Source organism: Hyla sarda, chromosome 6, assembly GCF_029499605.1.
Source record: "Hyla sarda isolate aHylSar1 chromosome 6, aHylSar1.hap1, whole genome shotgun sequence".
Lineage (NCBI taxonomy): Eukaryota > Metazoa > Chordata > Amphibia > Anura > Hylidae > Hyla > Hyla sarda.
Genome location: NC_079194.1, coordinates 258,174,485 through 258,194,813, shown reverse-complemented (window position 1 = coordinate 258,194,813; position 20,329 = coordinate 258,174,485). Strand labels below are relative to the sequence as shown.

Here is a 20,329-nt window from a genome sequence, read left to right as displayed (position 1 = left end):
CTAAGACCTTTTGACCAGTAAGGTGAGTTTCCTGCAGACATACAATATGCGGGGAATGTCTCTTGACAAAGTCTAGGCACAACGCTCTCTTGAACTTGGAATTCAGGCCACGGACATTCCAGCTCAATACCCTAAGGGACCCCATCATGAAACCAAGACTTACTTCCAGCAGGACCTACCTCCTCATACAAGAATCCAACCACTATAGGAGCTCCCATGCATACCACATACAGACAAACAAAACGTACAGACAACAAGGACAAAACAACACCAAACAGCATGAACAAATGCAAGCAATAAAACAACCCCAAAACAGATCCCTGTCTAACAATAATTAACCAGTGCAGACCTATACCCAAAACTAAAAGTCGTAACAGGCGAGTGCAGGAGCTACGTAAACCACCAACCACCGACTCCCGCCCCCCCCAATAATCTAGGGTCAAGCCCCCTAACCCGGGAATTCCTAAGGGATCTCAAACCTCGGACACCTAACTCTCACAGCCTACCACTAACTAAAATAGCAGGCAGCCCCACAGGAACATCAGTCCGGCGGTTGAGCAGGTCTTGGGGCAGCCTCTGCCCACTGCAGCGCCTCCACAGGTGAGGTAAACAATTTAGTAGTGCGGCCATCCACCACTCTCAGCTGAGCCAGGTACAACATGGCATAGCGATATCCCTTGGAGCGAAGCTTGGCTCTGACTTCCGTGAATTGGATTCGCTGTTTCCGCAATTCCACAGAAAAGTCCAGGTAGAAGGAAACTCTGCTGTCACCAAATATCACTTCTCCCTTGATCCTCACCGCTCTCAGGATAGCTTCTCTGCCTTTAAAGTGAAGTATTTTAGCCAGAAAAGGTTGAGGAGGCCTCCCAGGCACAGGAGGTCTGGCAGGAACCCTATGGGCCCTCTCCACCGAGAAGAAGGGAGAGAAGGTATCTGCAGGAAGCAACTCTCTCAGTTAGGACTCCAAAAACACCACCGGATCAGCGCCCTCTGCTTTCTCAGGGAGGCCCACCAGCCTGACATTGTTGCACCTCAGTCGGTTTTCAAAGTCATCTGCTCTATCCACCACACCCCGAAACTGTCGCTGCAGGTCAGATATTTGCTGAGGGATAGGACGGAGTGTGTCTTCTACTGCAGAGAATCTGTTCTCCACCTCCATGTTGCGATCTCTCAATTTTTGAGTTTCATGCCGCAAAATGACAAACTCCTGTCTAAGCTCGTCCACTTTAGTGATCATAGAAGTGTGACAGGAAGTTATGGTGGACAGAATTTCAGTAAAACAGAGGTCCAGAAGAGTCCCATCATATGGCATCTGGGCAGGAGAGGATTGAAGTGACGGATCATCGGGACGGCCTGCCCCATGCCCATCCTGGACAGACAAGGTATTGCCCGACGGCTCCTGCGACCTGGAAAACTGGCTCAAGGACCTGGCTGCGTTGGCTGCCACTTTAGTAGATAGAGGAGTCTGTGCCACAGAGTCCCTTAAAGAGTAGCCACTAGCCTCAGAATGGCCTCCATCAGAAGAAGCATCATCATCTATTTTGGGAAGGAACACACCAACACCCGACTTATTGCGCTTGGACTTGCCCCAGGAGCCACCCATGGGGGGACACTGACACCCACCGGAGGAGTATGAGCAAAGGAAAGGACAAAGCGCAGGTAAACCAGCTTGCGGCCCCCAAACACACCCCTTCTTTTAAGATAGCAAAAAGTCCCACAGTACAGAGGGTAGCAGCAGTGTGAGGAGTCCCAAAGGGGTGGTATAGGACTAGTGGAGCAGGAGACAGTCCAGTACAGAGAGGGGCCGAGCAGCAGAGCCAGAGACCCCCATGCAGCCCACTACAAGGTCCAGCAAGCTCTGAGGAGGGATGAGAAGCACAGGGCCAGGTGTCCTATATTATAGCAGAAGTACTCACAGTGGCTTCCAGGAGAGATGCCAGCCTTCAGTCCCCACTCTCAGTCACAGCCAGTAACCGGAGACCCAGGGCCCTCTCACTGCAGCTGAAGGAGCGGGGGTCTCCTAGGTGACTGGACCAGTACAGGCCCTGCCCACGAAGGCCAGTAATGGTGGCCCTTCCACTAACAATCTTCAGGACCTCCCAGACCCACAGGAGACAGATGGAGAGACCCCTGGGCACTTCACTGTCACCTCCGAGCCCCGACAGGCTGCCACAGACCGTCCGCGTCCCGGCACTCTCACCGCTGAGTCACCGCCGCAGCCCGGCCTCAGATGCTGCAAGTCACCGCCGGCCCCGGAGCGAGGAACAAAGCGGTGAATCGCAGTCCAGAGTGTCCCCAGCTGTCAGATGTATCCCCCGTTCAGTGGTACCGTGGGTCAGGGGGAGATATAGCAGGGTAATAGAAAAGGGAAAGCATGAGCTTGGCAGCACACGTCCGCTCAGCTCCCCATGCAGGACACGCCCCCCTGGTTGGTCGCTTCTGACCGACCAATAGCAGGGATAGGAGGGGTGGCACCCCTGCCACCTAACTCCTTTCCCTTCAGGGGGACCGGGGGTGTCTTGGACACCCCCTATCCCCCTTATTTTCTGGGTCACCGGAGACCCGTATGACCCTGAATCGCCGCAAATCGCCGGTGTGAAGTCTTGGCACCCCCTGGGCATTGGGACGGGATGCCTGCTGATAGATATCAGCAGTCATCCCCGTCCGGTCGGCACGCGGCGGGGACGGAAACTCCCACGGGCGTACAGGTACGCCCTTGGTCCTTAAGTACCAGCGAGCAAGGGCGTACCAATATGCCCGTGGTCCTTAAGGGGTTAATAAAGATCATTTAACCCCTTCCCTAATAAAAGTAAGAATCACCCCCCTTTTCCCATAAAAAAAAAAACTGTGTACATAAAAATAAACATATGTGGTATCGCCGCGTGCAGAAATTTCCGAACTATAAAAATATATTGTTAATTAAACCACACGGTCAATGGCGTACGTGCGAAAAATTCCAAAGTCCAAAGTAGCGTATCTTTGATCACTATATCATGAAAAAAATGAATAAAAAGCGATCAAAAAGTCAGATCAAAACAAAATGGTACCAATAGAAACGGTCAGAAGATGACAATTTTAAACGTATACATTTTCCTGCATGTAGTTATGAATTTTTTTCAGAAGTAATACAAAATCAAACCTTCATAAGTAGGGTATTATTTTAACTGTAAGGACCTACAGAATTAAGATAAGGTGTCATTTTTACCAAAAAATGCACTGTGTACAAACGGAAGCCCCCAAACCTTACAAAATGGCATTTTGTCTTCAATTTTGTCACACAATGAATATTTATTTCCGTTTCGCCGTGGATATTTTGGTAAAATGAATAATGTCACTGCAAAGCAGAATTAGTGGCGCAAAAAATAAGCCATAATATGGAATTTTAGGTGCAAAATTTAAAGCTTTATGATTTTTAGAAGGTGATGAGGAAAAAATGAAAATGCAAAAACGGGAAAACCCTGAGTGCTTAAAGGGGTACTCTGCCCTAGACATCTTATCCCCCTATCTAAAGGATAGGGGATAAGATGTCAGATAGCGGGGTCCCGCGCTGGGGAATCCCGGGATCTCGGCTGTAGTTGGCGTGACGGCCGCCACGCCCCTCCCATAGACTTGTATTGAGGCGGCGGGCCGTGATGTCACGATGGGGCGGAGACGTGATGTCATGATGCTCCATCCCCTGTTGCCCGTCATTACGCACAGAGCGAGTTTGCTCTGTGCAGTAAAAGACAGCGGTGTGCTGCAGCCGAGATCCCGGGGGTCCCCAGCAGTGGGACCCCCACGATCTGACATCTTATCCCCTATCCTTTGGATAGGGGATAAGATGTCTTGGGGCGGAGTACCCCTCTAATGGGTTTATAACTCTGGGATGCTTGTACCTATCATTTTTCTTCTGAGACGTGATTTTTTTTCACAAAAATGCTGGTGTTACCCCAAATTTTTCATTTTCACAAGGAGAAAATGCCCTTCATAATTTGTACCCCATTTTTTCTGAGTGAGGACATACCTCATATGTGGACGTTAGGTGCTCTGCAGGCACACAACATGGCTCAGAAGATAAGGAGCACCATTGGGCTTTTGGAGCGAGAATTTGGCTGGAACTGAAGTCAGGGGCCATGTGCGTTTAGAAAGCTCCCATGGTGCCAGAACAGCGGAACCCCCCTACATGTGCCATCATTTTGGAAACTACACCCCTCAAGGAACCTAACAAGGGATACAGTGAGTGTTTTTACATCTCACAGGTGTTTGGAACAGTGGGCCGTAAAAATGACAAAAAATTTTTTTTACACTAAAATGCTGGTGTTACCCCAAATTCCCAATTATGTACCCAGAATCATGACCCAGGGCATTGCCAAAAGTAAAATTTGTGCCTGCCCCAAACCCTATGCTCTGAATCATCATTCTAGGAACAAGCAACATGTGACCCCAAATTGTTGCCTGGAAATATCACGGGGTCCATGAGAAAGAACACTGTTCGTATTTGAGGCCTATGTTTCTTACTGATATTTCAGTAGCTGACGGTTACATACACTCAGAAGAAAATAAACATTACAGAAAGTACACTCCAGAGGAAGGTGTATAGAGGTGAAGTGGATATTTGGAACGGACGGGTGTTTCCTATATTTATTTTCCAGGAATGGATGACGTGTAATTTGGGAAAAATGCAAATTGCAGTTTTTCTACTGATATGCCAATGAGTTACCCAGAATGATTACCCAGAGCATAGCCAAAAGTAAAAATTATGCCCGACCCAAACCCTCTGCTCTGCTTCATCATTTTAAGAATGTTTAATGCTAAACTGTTGAGGCAACTTAAAAACCCCCGGTGCAATTGACTCAGTGAACCATGACTCATTTTTGGAAAAAATACCCCAAAAGGTGTTATCAGGGGTATTATGTGAAGGGGTTTTTAGGGTTTAAAATTTGGAAGACAATGTACCCTGGACTGGGAAATTAAAATAGGGTAAGAGGAATATAAGTTTAGTACTCCATGAAAGTGTACTCCCTAAAGCAATTGTTATTGCAGAGGCCCAGATGATCAGGGCATGTGTCACACTGAGTGGTGTCCTTACTTATCCCCCTTCTGCGACACACTGCATTTTTCCGGTCCCTCTTTTCCAGTGTGTGGGACCTCACCTGGAAAGTGTTGGCCAGAACGTTCTGGGCATTTACAGTTCCAGAAGTACTCCCGACCACGACCCGGTTGCCAAAGATCAGGGCTTTGAGGACTTCCTCTTGAAACTGAAGGTATGTCCCTGTGTTGCAAGCATACTGGGACAGTACAAAAGAGTTGCACATGGCAGCCTGGATTATGTAGACCGCAACTTTTTTGTACCATGCACGGGTTTTCCGCATGGCGTTATATGGCTTGAGGACTTGATCAGAGAGGTCAACTCCTCCCATATACCACTTGTAGTCCAGAATACAATCAGGTTTGAAGACCGATGTCGTGGTCCCTAGCACAGGGACAGGGGTCCTGCCATTACCATGAATTGTGGTCAACATAAGAACTGGTAAGGGCCCTGGTCTCACCTCTGGTAATAGGTGTCTGGAGGGGATAAATCAGGAGGCCTCTTTTTCTGCACTGTACGACAAACGACCGTGGATCTTGGGACGAAGGATTTGAAAAGGGGGATACTGGTATAAAAGTTATCCACTTAAAGGTGGTAACCCTTATCCAGCAGGAGACATGCTGCATTATCAGCGTAATGCAAGCATTTCCATATGGCCTCAAAATGTCCCTGTGTCATGTTCATACTGTAGAGTGGGGTCTGGTAGAGGATGTCCCCACTCCAGTATTGCCTGACACTGGGTTTCTTGACTTAGCCCATGTGCAGCACGAGGCGCACGTCCTCATGTCGGCTGCACTGATGGGGGTCCTTCCATTGGGCCTAGCCAAAAGGGATTCTGAGTGATGGGCGACAAACTGTTGGGCGTACAGGTTTGTCTGCTCCACCATTAGAATAACTGAATACAGGCACCATTGGAATAACTAGTACAGGCACTAGGGTTGCTCAGGCCAGTATGGGGCACTGGGTCACTTGCATGGGGCGGTTTGAGGCCTCGCACGGCAGCGGCACCGCCGCCTGCTAGGGGGCTCATCATCGCTAGATGGTGAGGAAGACAACAGAAAAGTGGGGTCTTCCTCGTCCTCACTGACATGTTTAGTGTCTGAGATCATCATAGCGTATGCCTTTGTTTTTACTTCTGGAGGGGGGACGCAATAATCCCCTAAAAAGCACCTTGCCTGCACCCTGAATAAAATGCTTATTAGGGACTGCACTGATCAGCAGTGGGATGGGCCATTCGCTAACAGTGGCCGGACGCTCTTTAATAGCTAAGAGGGTCCAGCCACAATGTTAGCAGAAAAAAGGTCTGCGCCCAAAAGAAGATTGGGGAAGACCAGATGGCAGTGAGGCATCTCGTTCCAATCACTGCCGCGTTGAAGATTCAAAGGGTGGTCGGTGCCGACTGAATCAGCCAGTGCTAGAAGTGCGCGGACATTGCTGGTCCCCATAGACCACAATGTATTTCACACTGTAGTCCGAAAGAATGAGCAATTTTAGTGGTGGAAGCTCCACCGCTTAAATTCTGTAGTATGCACAGTGCAGCGGAATCCTATTGACAGCAATGGAACTCCGGAATTTGCAAGCGGAATTACGTAGTCTAACCCTAGCCTAAAGGGTAAATGTATCATTAGCTTTTTTCAGCCCACCTGTTTCAGTTGCACAAAAATAATCATATTGTAGCACTATGTATGGCTCCTTAGACTCATAAGGCTAGGATTTCACTTTTTTTTTTTTTTCCCTGCATTTTTTTTTCACAGAAAAAAACGCCAGTAAAAACACCAGTGCAGTTTCCTGCGTCTGACGTTTTTTTCTGGTGTTTTTGCATTTGAGTGGAAATCGAATTTTTTGGCCCCTTTGGCGTTTTTAAAAAAATTTGTTGGGTACCAAAAAAAAAAAATGCAGTAGGGATGGGAAAAATTTTGATTTTTTATTACGAAATTTTAATAAATTTTTAATAAAGTGTGTGTGTTTCCTTTTTTTTTTTTTCCTCAATTTATTTTTTATTTTTTAGGTAGTGCTACTACTCCCAGCATGGAACATACTGTTCCATGATGGGAGTAGTAGTACCTGTACTAATAGACATATCGCCCTGGGTGTCACTCCTGACACCCGATGCAGTCATGTATAATATAGCAGAGATGCTGAGCGGCTCTATACAGCGCTCGCATCTCTGCACTATACTACGGCCGGCCAGTGATGTGAATAGAAATTCATTCATTCATATTTTTCGCCCAGAGAGGGGATTGGCTGGATGGTTGCAGACAATCATCGCTCTCAGAGGGAAATATAAAGGAGTGATGTTCTATTCACATCACTGGCCAGAGTATAGTGCAGAGATGCGAGCACTGTAGAGAGCCGCTCCGCATCTCTGCAATAGATAGGACGATCACATTGAGTGTCAGGAGTGACACCTGCTGACACCTAAATACTAAAGCAAGTGGGCTCAGCATTATAATCCTACTAAGTCTATAACAGGGGTGCTACTGTGTGCATCAATACATAAACACTAAACCAAACAGAAAAGAAGATACACAATCCAGCTCCCACCCAAAAAGTATGTATATCAAAGTTTATTAAACATTCCATGTACAAAATTCAGACAGAGACACTTAAAATCACTTAAAGGGGTACTCCGCCCCTGGCATCTTATCCCCTATCCAAAGGATAGGGGATAAGATGTTAGATCGCCGCTGTCCCGCTGCTGGGGACCCAGGGATCCCTGCTGCGGCACCCCGCCATCATTACTGCACAGAGCGAGTTCACTCTGTGCGTAATGACGGGCGATACAGGGGCCGGAGCAGCGTGACATCATGGCTCCGCCCCTCATGACATCACCGCCCGTCCCCTTAATGTAAGTCTATGGCAGGGGGCGTGACAATAGCCACGCCCCCTCCCATAGACTTGTATTGACGGCAGTCGGGCCGTGATGTCACGAGGGGCAGAGCCGTGACGTAACGATGCTCTGGACCCTGTATTGCCCGTCATTAAGTGCAGAGCGATCTCGCTCTGCGCAGTAATGATAGCGGGGTGCTGCAGCAGCGATCCCCATGGTCCCCAGCAGAGGGACCCCGGCGATCTGACATCTTATCCCCTATCCTTTGGATAGGGGATAAGATGTCTAGGGGCGGAGTACCCCTTTAAAACAGGCCAAAAGGCCACTGCACAAACAGGGAAAGTTTCCACCAGGACCCCTCCCAGGGCACCTGCTTAAAAAAAAAACCGTAAACGTAGACAAATAATTGAAAACCGTATGCACCCGGATGCCTCTGGTTGCATACGGTTTGCTTGCAATACAGTTTTCTCCCATACTCAAAACCGTAATTGACCACGGTTTTGTCGCCGGTTTAAAAACCGTACTGGAACCTGTTCCATCAGTTTTTTTGCCATAATTTTCTTTCGAAAAACGGATTGAAAACAGTATGGCAAAAACGTGATGTGAACCCAGCCTAAGGCTGGGTTTACATCACGTTTTTGCCATACTGTTTTCAATCCGTTTTTCGAAAGAAAATTATGGCAAAAAAACTGAACAGTATGGGAAAAAGTAAACCATATGCGTTTTTAAATCATATACTGTTTTTAAAAGTGCATACAGTTCCGTCCGTTTTTATAAAAAAAAACATAAGTTCTTGATAATTTGGTCTATTTTTAATGGGAGGGGTCTTGGGTGGGGACTTTAGGATGCAAATGCGCATGTGCAAAGTAAAAACCGTATACGGTTTCCCGTATGGAACTGTATACATGTGCATTTCCCATTGACGTCCATGTTAAAAAAAACGTATGCGGTTGCAGTACGGTTTTTAAACCGGAGACAAAAACGTGGTCAACCACGGTTTTGACTCCAGTTTAAAAACAGTACTGCAACCACATACATTTTTTTTTAACATGTACGTCAATGGGAACCGCATATGTATACAGTTCCATACATGTAAAAAACAATACTTTTAACTACTTACCCTGGTTGTGGACAGCGCTGAAATATCCCTGAAATATCACCTGTGCACCAGAAAAGTGCACAATCTTCATTTCACGTTCCCTATGCCTAGCTGAGGGCGGTATAAGCTGCAGTCCTAGGTGGATGCCCAGGCGGAGTTTCCATCACAACCTTCCGAAAGGATTACGAGCATGCTAGAGTGTTGTGCCTCTATAGCACAACACCATCCGGTGACTCTCTCCATTGTTATGGGCTCACCTCCTTTTACTTATTGTCCTTCACAGTGGAGTGCTTTTCCATCCTTTTTATTTCATGTCCTATGCATGGCACTGAACAGGATTAGCAATCGACTATTAAAGTGGACTATTAGAGTGTAAAAATAAAAGAAAAAAAATAAAGTAAAAAAAATGTGAAAAACCCCCTCCCCCAATAAAAACGTAAATTGCCCCATATTCCCTATTTCACCCCCAAAAAGTGTTAAAAAAATATTTTTTATACATATTTGGTATCACCGCGTGCGTAAATATCTGAAATATTAAAATGTTAATGATACCGTACGGTGAACGGCGTGAACGTAAAAAAAAAAAAGTCCAAAATAGCTGCTTTTTTATAAAATTTTATTCCAAAAAAAATTTATAAAAATGTATTAAAAGTTTTATATAAGCAAATATGATATCAATAAAAAGTACAGATCACGGCACAAAAAATGAGCCCTCATACCACCACTTATACGGAAAAATGAAAAAGTTATAGGTCTTCAAAATAGGGGGATCTTAAACGTACTAATTTGGCTAAAAAGTTTGTGATTTTTTTAAGCGCAACAGTAATAGAAAAGTATGTTATCATGGGTATCAGTTTAATCGTATTGACCCAAAGAATAAAGAACACATGTCACTTTTACTGTAAATTGTACGGTGTGAAAACAAAACCTTCCAAAATTAGCAAAATTGCGGTTTTCTTTTTAATTTCCCCACACAAATAGTATTTTTTTGGTTGTGCCATACATTTTATGGTAAAGAGAGTGATGGCATTACAACGGACAACTGGTCGCACAAAAAACAAGCCCTGATACTAGTCTGTGGATGAAAATATAAAATAGTTATGATTTTTTGAAGGCGAGGAGGAAAAAATGAAAACGTAAAAATAAAATTTTCTGTGTCCTTAAGGCCCAAATGGGCTGCGTCCTTAAGGGGTTAAAGTGTGCTCAATGTTAGCAGCAGTAGTACCTGCAGTTAAGGAAAGATCAAAGCGGATGTCACTCCTGATTCCTGTATAATGTATAGATGGGGCCGACTGCTCTTCTATGGTCCCCTGCACTGACATATATATATATATACCTATTCATATTTCCCACATAGAGTTGTGATTGGCTGGGACCATCTGTGGGAAATATGAATAGGTGTGCATATACGGCTGTGCAGGGGACCACAGAAGAGCGGCCGGCCGAATCTATAAATTATACGGAAGGATCGCAACAGACCCAGGGCAATCTGTCAATTAGTACAGGTACTACTACTCCCATCATGGAACAGTGTGTTCCATGCTGGGAGTAGTAGTACTACCTAAAAAAAAACACAAACACACTAAATTTTTACTATTGTCGGCTACATTTTTAGTGCCCTGCCCACACACATAAATAAAAAATGTAGTTATAAAAAAGATACATTTCATTAAATACAATTTTTTCCATCACTACTGTATCTAGAGATGAGCGAACTTTTGAAAAATTAGATTTGGCCGATTAGTTGCAATTTGCTAAAAAATTTGTTTCGGACCGAATTTATTTGTGGCGGATTGCTATTAAAAATGGCTATTTCTGGCCTAAGGAGAGACTCAATAGGTGTATAGAGCACTTTGCCTTGTCCTAAAACTCATCAAACAAGGAGCCACATGGCGGCACAATGACAGAGCCTAGAGGTGGCAGCAGTATGAGGAGACCATAATCTGGCAGAATGACACAGCCTGGAATTGGCGGCAGTACGAGGAGACCATATAGTGGCAGAATGACCCAGTCTGGAGGTGGCAACAGCCTGACAAGACCATAGGGCCTCACAATAGAGAAGATTAAAGATATTTTTGGAATTTTAAATTGAAGATTTTATATAAAAAGTTTAAAAGTTTAATTTAAGGTGCCAACAGCATAAGGAGACCATATGGTGGCACAATGACACAGCCTGGAGCTGGCGGCAGCATGAGTAAACAATAGGGCGTCACAATCCCTAAGATTAAAAGATTAATTTTAAAATTGAAATAGAAGATTTATGGTAGCTAGTGCTATGCCTAAAAATATTTTTAGGTAATTTCCCAGGTCCAGCAGCATCAGTAAACCATATAGTGGCTGAATGGCACAGCCTGGAGCTGGTGGCATCATGAGTAGAAAATAGAGCTTCACAATCCCTAAGATTAACCCCTTAAGGACCAAGGATGTACAGGTACGTCCTGAGTCCTTTCCCTTCCTATAACGCGGTCGGGCCCGGCCTCTAACAACGGCCGGGACCCGTGGCTTAAAGCGCGCGGCAGTGCTGCACGCTATTAACCCTTTAGACGCGGCGTTCAAAGTTGAAGGCTGCGTCTAAAGTGAAAGTAAAACCATGCCGGCTAGCTCAGGGAGCTGTTCGGGATCGCCGCGGCGAAATTGCGGCGTCCCGAACAGCTGTTAGACACGAGGAGGGTCTCCTACCTTGCCTCCTGGTGTTCGATCGCCGAATGACTGCTCAGTGCCTGAGAACCAGGCATGAGCAGTCAAGCGGCAGAATCATCGATCACTGGTTTCCTATGAGAAACCAGTGATCAATGTAAAAGATCAGTGTGTGTCCCTATGGGAGCTATAACATTGCAAAAAAAAAAAGTGAAAAAAAAGTGAATAAAGATCATTTAACACCTCCCATATTAAAAGTTTTCCCATTTAAAAAAAAAAACAGTGTAAATAAAAATAAATATATATGGTATCGCCGCGTGCGGAAATGTCCGAATTATAAAAATATATTGTTAATTAAACCGCACGTTCAATGGCGTACGCGCAAAAAAAATTCCAAAGTCCAAAATAGTGTATTTTTGGTCACTTTTTATATCATGAAAAAATGGTAAAAAAGGGATCAAGTCCGATCAATACAAAAAGAGTACCGATCAAAACTTCAGATCACGGCGCAAAAAATGAGCCCTCATACCGACCCATACGCAGTAAAATAAAAAAGTTATAGGGGTCAGAAGATGACAATTTTAAACGTATACATTTTGCTGCATGTGGTTATGATTTTTTTCAGAAGTACAACAAAATTAAATGGATATAAGTGGGATATCAATTTAATCGTATGGACCTACAGAATAAAGAGAATGTGTCATTTTTACTGAAAAATTTACTGCGTAGAAACAGAAGCCCCCAAAATTGCAAAATGGCGTTTTTTTCCAATTTTGTCTCACAATGATTTTTTTTCCCGTTTCGCCGTAGATTTTTGGGTAAAATGACTGATGTTATTACAAAGTAGAAAAGTGGCGCAAAAAATAAGCCACCATATGGATTTTTAGGTGCTAAATTGAAAGGGTTATGATTTTTTAAAGGTAAGGAGGAAAAAACGAAAGTGCAAAAACGGAAAACCCCCTGGTCCTTAAGGCGTTAAAAGATAAATTTTGAAATTGAAGATTACACTCCCAAGTTTTAATGTCCCGGGCCCCGGCGTGTGGTTACAAAGGACCGAATCTAACAAGGAGTCACATGGCGGCGGCATCAGTGTGAGGAGACCATATAGTGGCTGAATGACCGCCTGGAGTTTGTGGACAGCATGAGGAGACCATATAGTGGCTGAATGGCACAGCGTGGAGTTGGCGGCAGTATGAGTAGAACATATAGTGGATGATTGGCACAGCCTGGAGTTTGTGGCAGCATGAGGAGACCTTATAGTGTCTGAATGGCACAGCCTGGAGGTGGCTGAAGCATGAGGAGACGATATAGTGTCTGAATGGCACAGCCTGGAGGTGGCTGAAGCATGAGGAGACCGTATAGTGTCTGAATGGCACAGCCTGGAGGTGGTGAAGCATGAAGAGACCATATAGTGGCTGAATGGCTCAGCCTGGATGTGGCAGCAGCAGCATCAGGAGTCGTGAAAGTGACCCGGAGATAGAGTGGTGTTGTAGGTGGCAATACCAGTACGCGGTGATGAAGGTGGGTGAAAAAAGGTCTGATGCGGAGGAGTGTTTGTAACTGGGGAGCAGTGCCTTAAATCTGTTTGGCACTATCCATATTTGTGTAGTGTTGGTGTGGCACCATGGTCAATCTACAGGGTGGGCCATTTAAATGGATATACCTTAATAAAATGGGAATGGTTGGTGATATTAACTTCCTGTTTGTGGCACATTAGTATATGTGAGTGGGGAAACATTTCAAGATGGGTGGTGACCATGGCGGCCATTTTGAAGTCGGCCATTTTTAATCCAACTTTTGTTTTTTCAATAGGAAGAGGGTCATGTGACACAACAAACTTATTGGGAATTTAACAAGAAAAACAATGATGTGCTTGGTTTTAACGTAACTTTATTCTTTCATGAGTAATTTACAAGTTTCTGATCACTTATAAAATGTGTTCAATGTGCTTCCCATTGTGTTGGATTGTCAATACAACCCTCTTCTCCCACTCTTCACACACTGATAGCAACACCGCCGGAGAAATGCTAGCACAGGTTTCCAGTATCCGTAGTTTCAGGTGCTGCACATCTCGTATCTTCACAGCATAGACAATTGCCTTCAGATGACCCCAAAGATAATAAAAGTCTAAGCGGGTCAGATCAGGAGACCTTGGGGCCATTCAACTGGCCCACGACGACCAATCCACTTTCCAGGAAACTGTTCATCTAGCAATGCTCGGACCTGACACCAATAATGTGGTGGTGCACCATCTTGCTGGAAAAACTCAGGGAACGTGCCAGCTTCAGTGCATAAAGAGGGAAACACATCATCATGTAGCAATTTCGCATATCCAGTGGCCTTGAGGTTTCCATTGATGAAGAATGGCCCCACTATCTTTGTACCCCATATACCACATGATACCATAAATGTTTGTGTTCCAACAGTCTTGGAGGGATCTATCCAATGTGGGTTAGTATCAGACCAATAGCGGTGGTTTTGTTTGTTAACTTCACCTTTCACATAGAAGTGTGCCTCATCACTGAACAAAATCTTCTGCGTAAACTGAGGGTCCTGTTCCAATTTTTGTTTTGCCCATTCTGCAGAACCTTAAAGTATGGATAATCGAAGCCTGCACTAGCATTTCTCCTGCTGTGTTGCTATCAGTGTGTGAAGAGTGGGAGAAGAGGGTTGCATTGACAATCCAACACAATGGGCAGCACATTGAACACATTTTATAAGTGGTCAGAAACTTGTAAATAACTCATGAAAGAATAAAGTTACGTTAAAACCAAGCACATCATTGTTTTTCTTGTGAAATTCCCAATAAGTGTGATGTGTCACATGACCCTCTTCCTATTGAAAAAACAAAAGTTGGATTCAAAATGGCCAACTTTAAAATGGCTGCCATGGTCACCACCCATCTTGAAAAGTTCCCCCCCTCACATATACTAATGTGCCACAAACAGGAAGTTAATATCACCAACCATTCCCATTTTACATAGTTACATAGTTAGTACGGTTGAAAAAAGACATACGTCCATCACGTCAAATTTTATTAAGGTATATCCATATAAATGGCCCACCCTGCACTTTGATGCATCAGGCATTGGTAGGTAGAAATCCTGGCTGATCCATGCCTGATTCATCTTCACAAAGGTCAGCCACATTTTTTGTGGACAGGCGAGTTCTCTGCCACACTAAACACCCGCTCTGATGGCACACTACTGGCCGGGCAGGACAGCTTTTCCAGGGCAAACTCTGCTAGTTGCGGCCACAAATCAAGTTTGGCTGCCCAGAAGTCCAGCGGATATTCAAGGTGTGTTGGCACGGGCATGTCAAGGTATGCCACCACCTGCTGGTTCAGGTCCTGCTCCAGGTCTACCTGCTGCTGATGAGTTGCTTCACTATGCGAGTGAAAAAAGGTACTCATCAGCGACTGTAGACTCAGGCTGCTGCTGATGGAGCTGGTACTGCTCCTGCCACCCCTCCCCTCCCAAGCAGCCACAGCAGTGGAAGGTGAGCACAGGGGGCCCTCGATTCAGACCTGCGAGAGGATGGACAATGGCACCAATAGGCATCGGCCAACTGACTACATAGGATGCCTCTGTAGTAGGTCAGTTTGTCCTCCCTCTAAGTGAGTGTAAAAAAGGCCCCTATTTTGTGGCATAGCGAGGATCCAATAAGGTGGAGAGCCAGAAGTCATCCCGCTGCCGAATGGCAACAATTCGGCTGTCACTACGCAAGCAAGTGAGCATGCATCGTGCCATTAGTGCAAGTGACTCGGAGGGACTCCCTGCCTCCATCTCCAATGCATACTGCCATGTTGTGTCTGGGTCCTCTGTCTTTCTTTCTTCATAACCCTCTAGTTCCTCTGGCTGCTCCTGCTCCTCCTCCCCTGTCATATTACTAGAAAAACCACCAATTTGGCGAAACCTAAACTGTGCTCCACTTTGCCCCTCCCCCTCCTTCAGTTCAACTCCCACAGGGCTCATGTGGCCGTGAGATGTAGGTGCCACGCCTCCAGAGCCCTGACCAGCTATCGTTTCCAACATGTCTTGTAAGAAATGAAGCAGTGGAATTACGTCATTCATCCCGTAATCTTGTCGACTTACTAATAATGTGGCTTCCTCAAAGGGCCTGAGCAAACGGCAGGTGTCACATATGAGCTGCCACTGGTTCACATTGAAGTTACACAGGGGAGTACACCTATCCGCTTGGATTATCAAGAAATCGGTGATTGCTTTTCTCTGTTCGTACAGTCGGTCTAACATATGGAGGGTGGAATTCCAACGTGTGGCAACGTCACAAATCAGACTATGTTGGGGAATACCGTTCTGACGCTGCAGCTCAAGGAGGGTGTGCTTTTCGGTGTACAAGTGGCTTAAGTGCATGCAAAGTTTCCTTCCCATTGTTAGGATGTCTTGCAAATGGGGGGAACACTTCAGGAACTGCTTGACAACCAGATTGAACACGTGTGCCATGCAGGGCACATGGCTCAGCCTTCCCAGTCGCAGCGCAGACAAGATGTTCTTCCCGTTGTCAGTCACCCCATTTCCAGTTTTCATGGAGTAAGCCATTCCCCCTATTTCTTTACCAATGACTTTTAGCAGTTCCTCCCCTGTATGACTCCGTTCGCCAAGGCAAACCATGGGAAGAACAGCATGACACCGCCGTGCCCTACACACATGGTATGCTGAAGGGGCACTGAGATTTGTCTGGGCAGTGGAGGCTGAGGACACGGTGCAGGATGAGGAGGCGGAGTCGCACACTGTCACAGGACCAACGGTCTGAGAGAACGGAGGGGGAAGCAGCGTGACCTGTCCAAGTTGGTGTTGTGGCTGTGCAGGAACCACATTCACCCAGTGAGCCGTAAAGGACATGTATTGTCCCTGACCATAGTTATGTTGTGCGGTAATAACTCAATTATGAATTATTAAATTATGGTAATAAAAATGTTAATTATGAAAAATAAAAAAAATTGAAACGTATTCAAAATATTAACATTATGACCTGGTGAATTGTAAACAACGCCAATCAATACAATTCACATCTGAGTCCGACTATTTCCTCAGAAATCAACAAGTTCTTTTTATGACGGGATGACATTAATGCTTAAGGATGTAGTTTTGTAATATACAATAATACACAGGTATTATAAAAGTATGCAGATTTTTTGGGTATAAGATTATAAACATAAATGAGTAACAAACACAATGATAAATGCAAATGAATATCAATTAGATATATTAGTAAACATTACAAGCTTGTTAATTGACTACATATAGTAGAACAATACATGTGAGTAGTAAGTAACTTGTTACAATAAAACAAAAGCTACTAGGTTAGGATATCATATAAGAAAAAGGTTAAATATCACTGTGTCCAGAGGAAACTGTATGATATCAAGATGGGCAATATCTAATCATAGACATATCAATATGGAATGCTAAATACACTCCCCGCCCCCTTCTAACCAACTACATCACATGACTCCATGAATGAGCAAATACATCTAAGGATATAAACATGGAAGAAATGTATAAACTTCCACCCTATTCTGGACTATTTTCTAAACATGATCTTGGTAAGACATTAAGACAAATAGCAGAGTTTTATCATCTCGCTAGACTTTATTTTAGGAGGAGGAACTAGAAACAAGTTTCCTGTGTGGGAAATATACTTATAACACTTAGTTTGGCGAGTAGGAATTCTATCAGTATATCTAAGCAATTATTTAAAGGGGTACTCCGGTGAAAACCTTTTTTTTTTTTTTTTTTATCAACTGGTGCCAGAAAGTTAAACAGATTTGTAAATTATTAGGAACTGTCCAGAACAGCATATGTTTGCTATGGGGATTTCCTTTTACTCTGGACACTTCCTAAAATGGACAGAGATGTCAGCAGAGAGCAATGTGCTCATGATTTCAACAGACAGCTCTATGTTTCAAACGGAAAATAATTTCCACTGTAGTATTCAGCAGCTAATAAGTACAGGAAGGATTAAGATTTTTTAATAGAAGTAATTTACGAATCTGTTCTACTTTCTGGCACCAGTTGATTTAAAAAAAAAAAAGGTTTTCACTGGAGTACCCGGACCAAGGACGTATGAGTACGTCCTTGGTCCCGCTCCCGTGATATAACGCGGGGTCCCACAGTGACCCCGCATCATATTCGCGGCGGGCCTGGCGTCATAGTGAAGCCGGGACCCGCCTCTAATAGCGCGCTGCACTGATCGCGGTACCGCGCGCTATTAACCCTTGAGCCACGCGGCTAAAAGTGAAAGTAAAAAGTGCCGGTTAGCTCAGGGAGCTGTACGGGATCGCCGCGGTGAAATCGCGGCATCCTGAACAGCTGTACTACAGGAGGAAGGTCTCTTACCTTCCTTCCTGCAGCCCGATCGCAGATTGAATGCTTCAAGCCTGAGATCCAGGCTTGAGCAATCAATCGCCAAAAACCCTGATCAATGCATCCCTATGGAGATGCATTGAACACAGTTAAAGATCAGTAAATGCAATGTTATAGAGATCAAAAAGTCATCAATGCAAAAATGGTACCAACAAAAACTTCAGATCACGGCGCAAAAAATTAACCCTCATAGTGCCCTGAACACGGAAAAATAAAAAAGTTATAGGGGTCAGAAGATGACAATTTTAAACGTATACATTTTCCTGCATGTAGTTATAATTTTTTTCTGAAGTAATACAAACCTATACAAGTAGGGTATCATTTTAACCGTATGGACCTAGAGAAAGAAATAAGGTGTCATTTTTAACGAAAAACGTACTAGGTAGAAACAGAAGCCCCCAAAAGTTACAAAATGGCTGTATTTTTTCAATTTTGTCGCACAATGATTTTTTTTCCCGTTTCGCCATAGATTTTTGGGTAAAATGACTGATATCATTACAAAGTAGAATTGGTGGTGCAAAAAATAAGCCATAATACAGATTTTTAGGTGCAAAATTTTAAGAGTTATGATTTTTTAAAGGTAAGGAGGAAAAAACGAAAGAGCAAAAACCGAAAAACGCCTAGTCCTTAAGGGGTTAATGCTACAACAGCCAAGATCAGATCCCCTTGGGTGTTCAACCCACTAGATGATGCAGTTAATAGTGACTGTGGTAACTAGGTGGTTGACAGTGGAAGGGGGGGGGGAGCTCTTCTGTAACCTACACCTGCTTACACCTGGTGACTTTGGTTTTTATGGCAGTCAGAAATGTAGCAGTGGCGTCCAAGAATACCATGTATGGATGCCTTTAGAGGTAGGTTTTAATAGGCTGCCTGTCAGTGCAATACTGGTGGGTATAATACACTGCCATACAGTATTAAGTATGTATTGTATTATAGCAGCTATAAAATGATTTCATCTTCAAGTCCTTTAGGTGAACAAAGACAAAGCTTAAGAAAAAATGTCAAGTAAAAAAACAAAAATACCAATTTTTCTTCATCAAATATTCCAATACTAATACATTTGATAAAATGTGTGTTGGGTCAACATGCTCACTATATCCCATTCTTTTCATGCTCATTACACTCCTTGATAAATCCCATGTGAATTATATATATTACAAAATGGGGCATTTTGGGGGTGTTTCATTTTAAAACTGAGGTGGAGCCTGAAAAACAGAAGGCCCCAAAATGCATAAGCCATCCATTATTTCTGACTAATATATACTAAGCTGCATTTTTTGTTAAAGGGAATCTGTTATGAGTTTCACCTGCACTAACCTGTTGTTACAGGCGTGTAGTACGGGTCACACTGATGATAATACTTACCTATCCCCGATCTGTGGTCCCTTTTGCCCTTATCCTCCGAGCCAAGTGAAGCAGCAGCAGCAATGAAATCAGTGTGCTCCTGGAGCTTCACCCGTGCACCATGCATGCCTCTCAAACGAGGAAGATAACAGATGTACGGGACCACAGATTGAGGATAGATAAGTATTATTATCATCAGCTTCACCTGCACTACACGCCTGTAACAACAGGTTAGTTTGGGTGACACTGATGAAAGATTACCTTTAACACCTGCTATGTCACAGATTAAAATCAATTAAAACTTCCTTCCTTTCTTCCTCCCTCCTTGTGAAACTCATAAAGAGTCAACAAATATTCACATCATTTCAGCACTTTTTTATCTATAGGACAACACTCTAGGATTGTTACAATAAATTGATTACTCATGCAATAAAAAAAAAAAAAAAAGATAAAGAGACTTTTCATCCCATCACGTGTACAGGCTCATTGTTATCACACTGTTGACATTGAACGTTAAATAATAACACTTAGTACCTGGATAGGAAGGATGAACAGGAAGTGTCTCCGATTTGTGCTATCTGAAATAACTGATAACTAATCTGTGACCAGACTTAATAGTATCAAAGTATCGCAAGTCTATTAAAACATCATACATATACATCATACATATACATCATACATATACATCATACATATACATCTTACATATACATCTTACATAAACATCATACATAAACATCATACATATACATCATACATATACATCTTACATATACATCTTACATATACATCTTACATATACATCATACATATACATCTTACATATACATCTTACATATACATCATACATATACATCATACATATACATCTTACATATACATCTTACATATACATCATACATATACATCATACATATACATCATACATATACATCTTACATATAGGGGGAGAGTTATTGTCACGA

At 43.8% G+C, this 20,329-nt stretch overlaps 1 protein-coding gene across 2 annotated transcripts in view; it reads right to left on the bottom strand.

Annotated features, from left to right (window-relative positions):
- Positions 1-19,917, bottom strand: part of SAC3D1 (SAC3 domain containing 1) — a 40,906-nt gene extending 20,989 nt beyond the window's left edge. The window contains exon 1 of one of the 2 annotated variants that reach the window (XM_056527072.1): positions 19,899-19,917. The gene's annotated coding sequence lies outside the window, so the exon portion shown is untranslated. Of the gene's footprint in view, positions 1-18,322; positions 18,339-19,898 lie in introns of those variants that run through there. The other variant, XM_056527073.1, reaches the window with a different exon arrangement.
- Between the last annotated feature and the right edge of the window lie 412 nt (positions 19,918-20,329).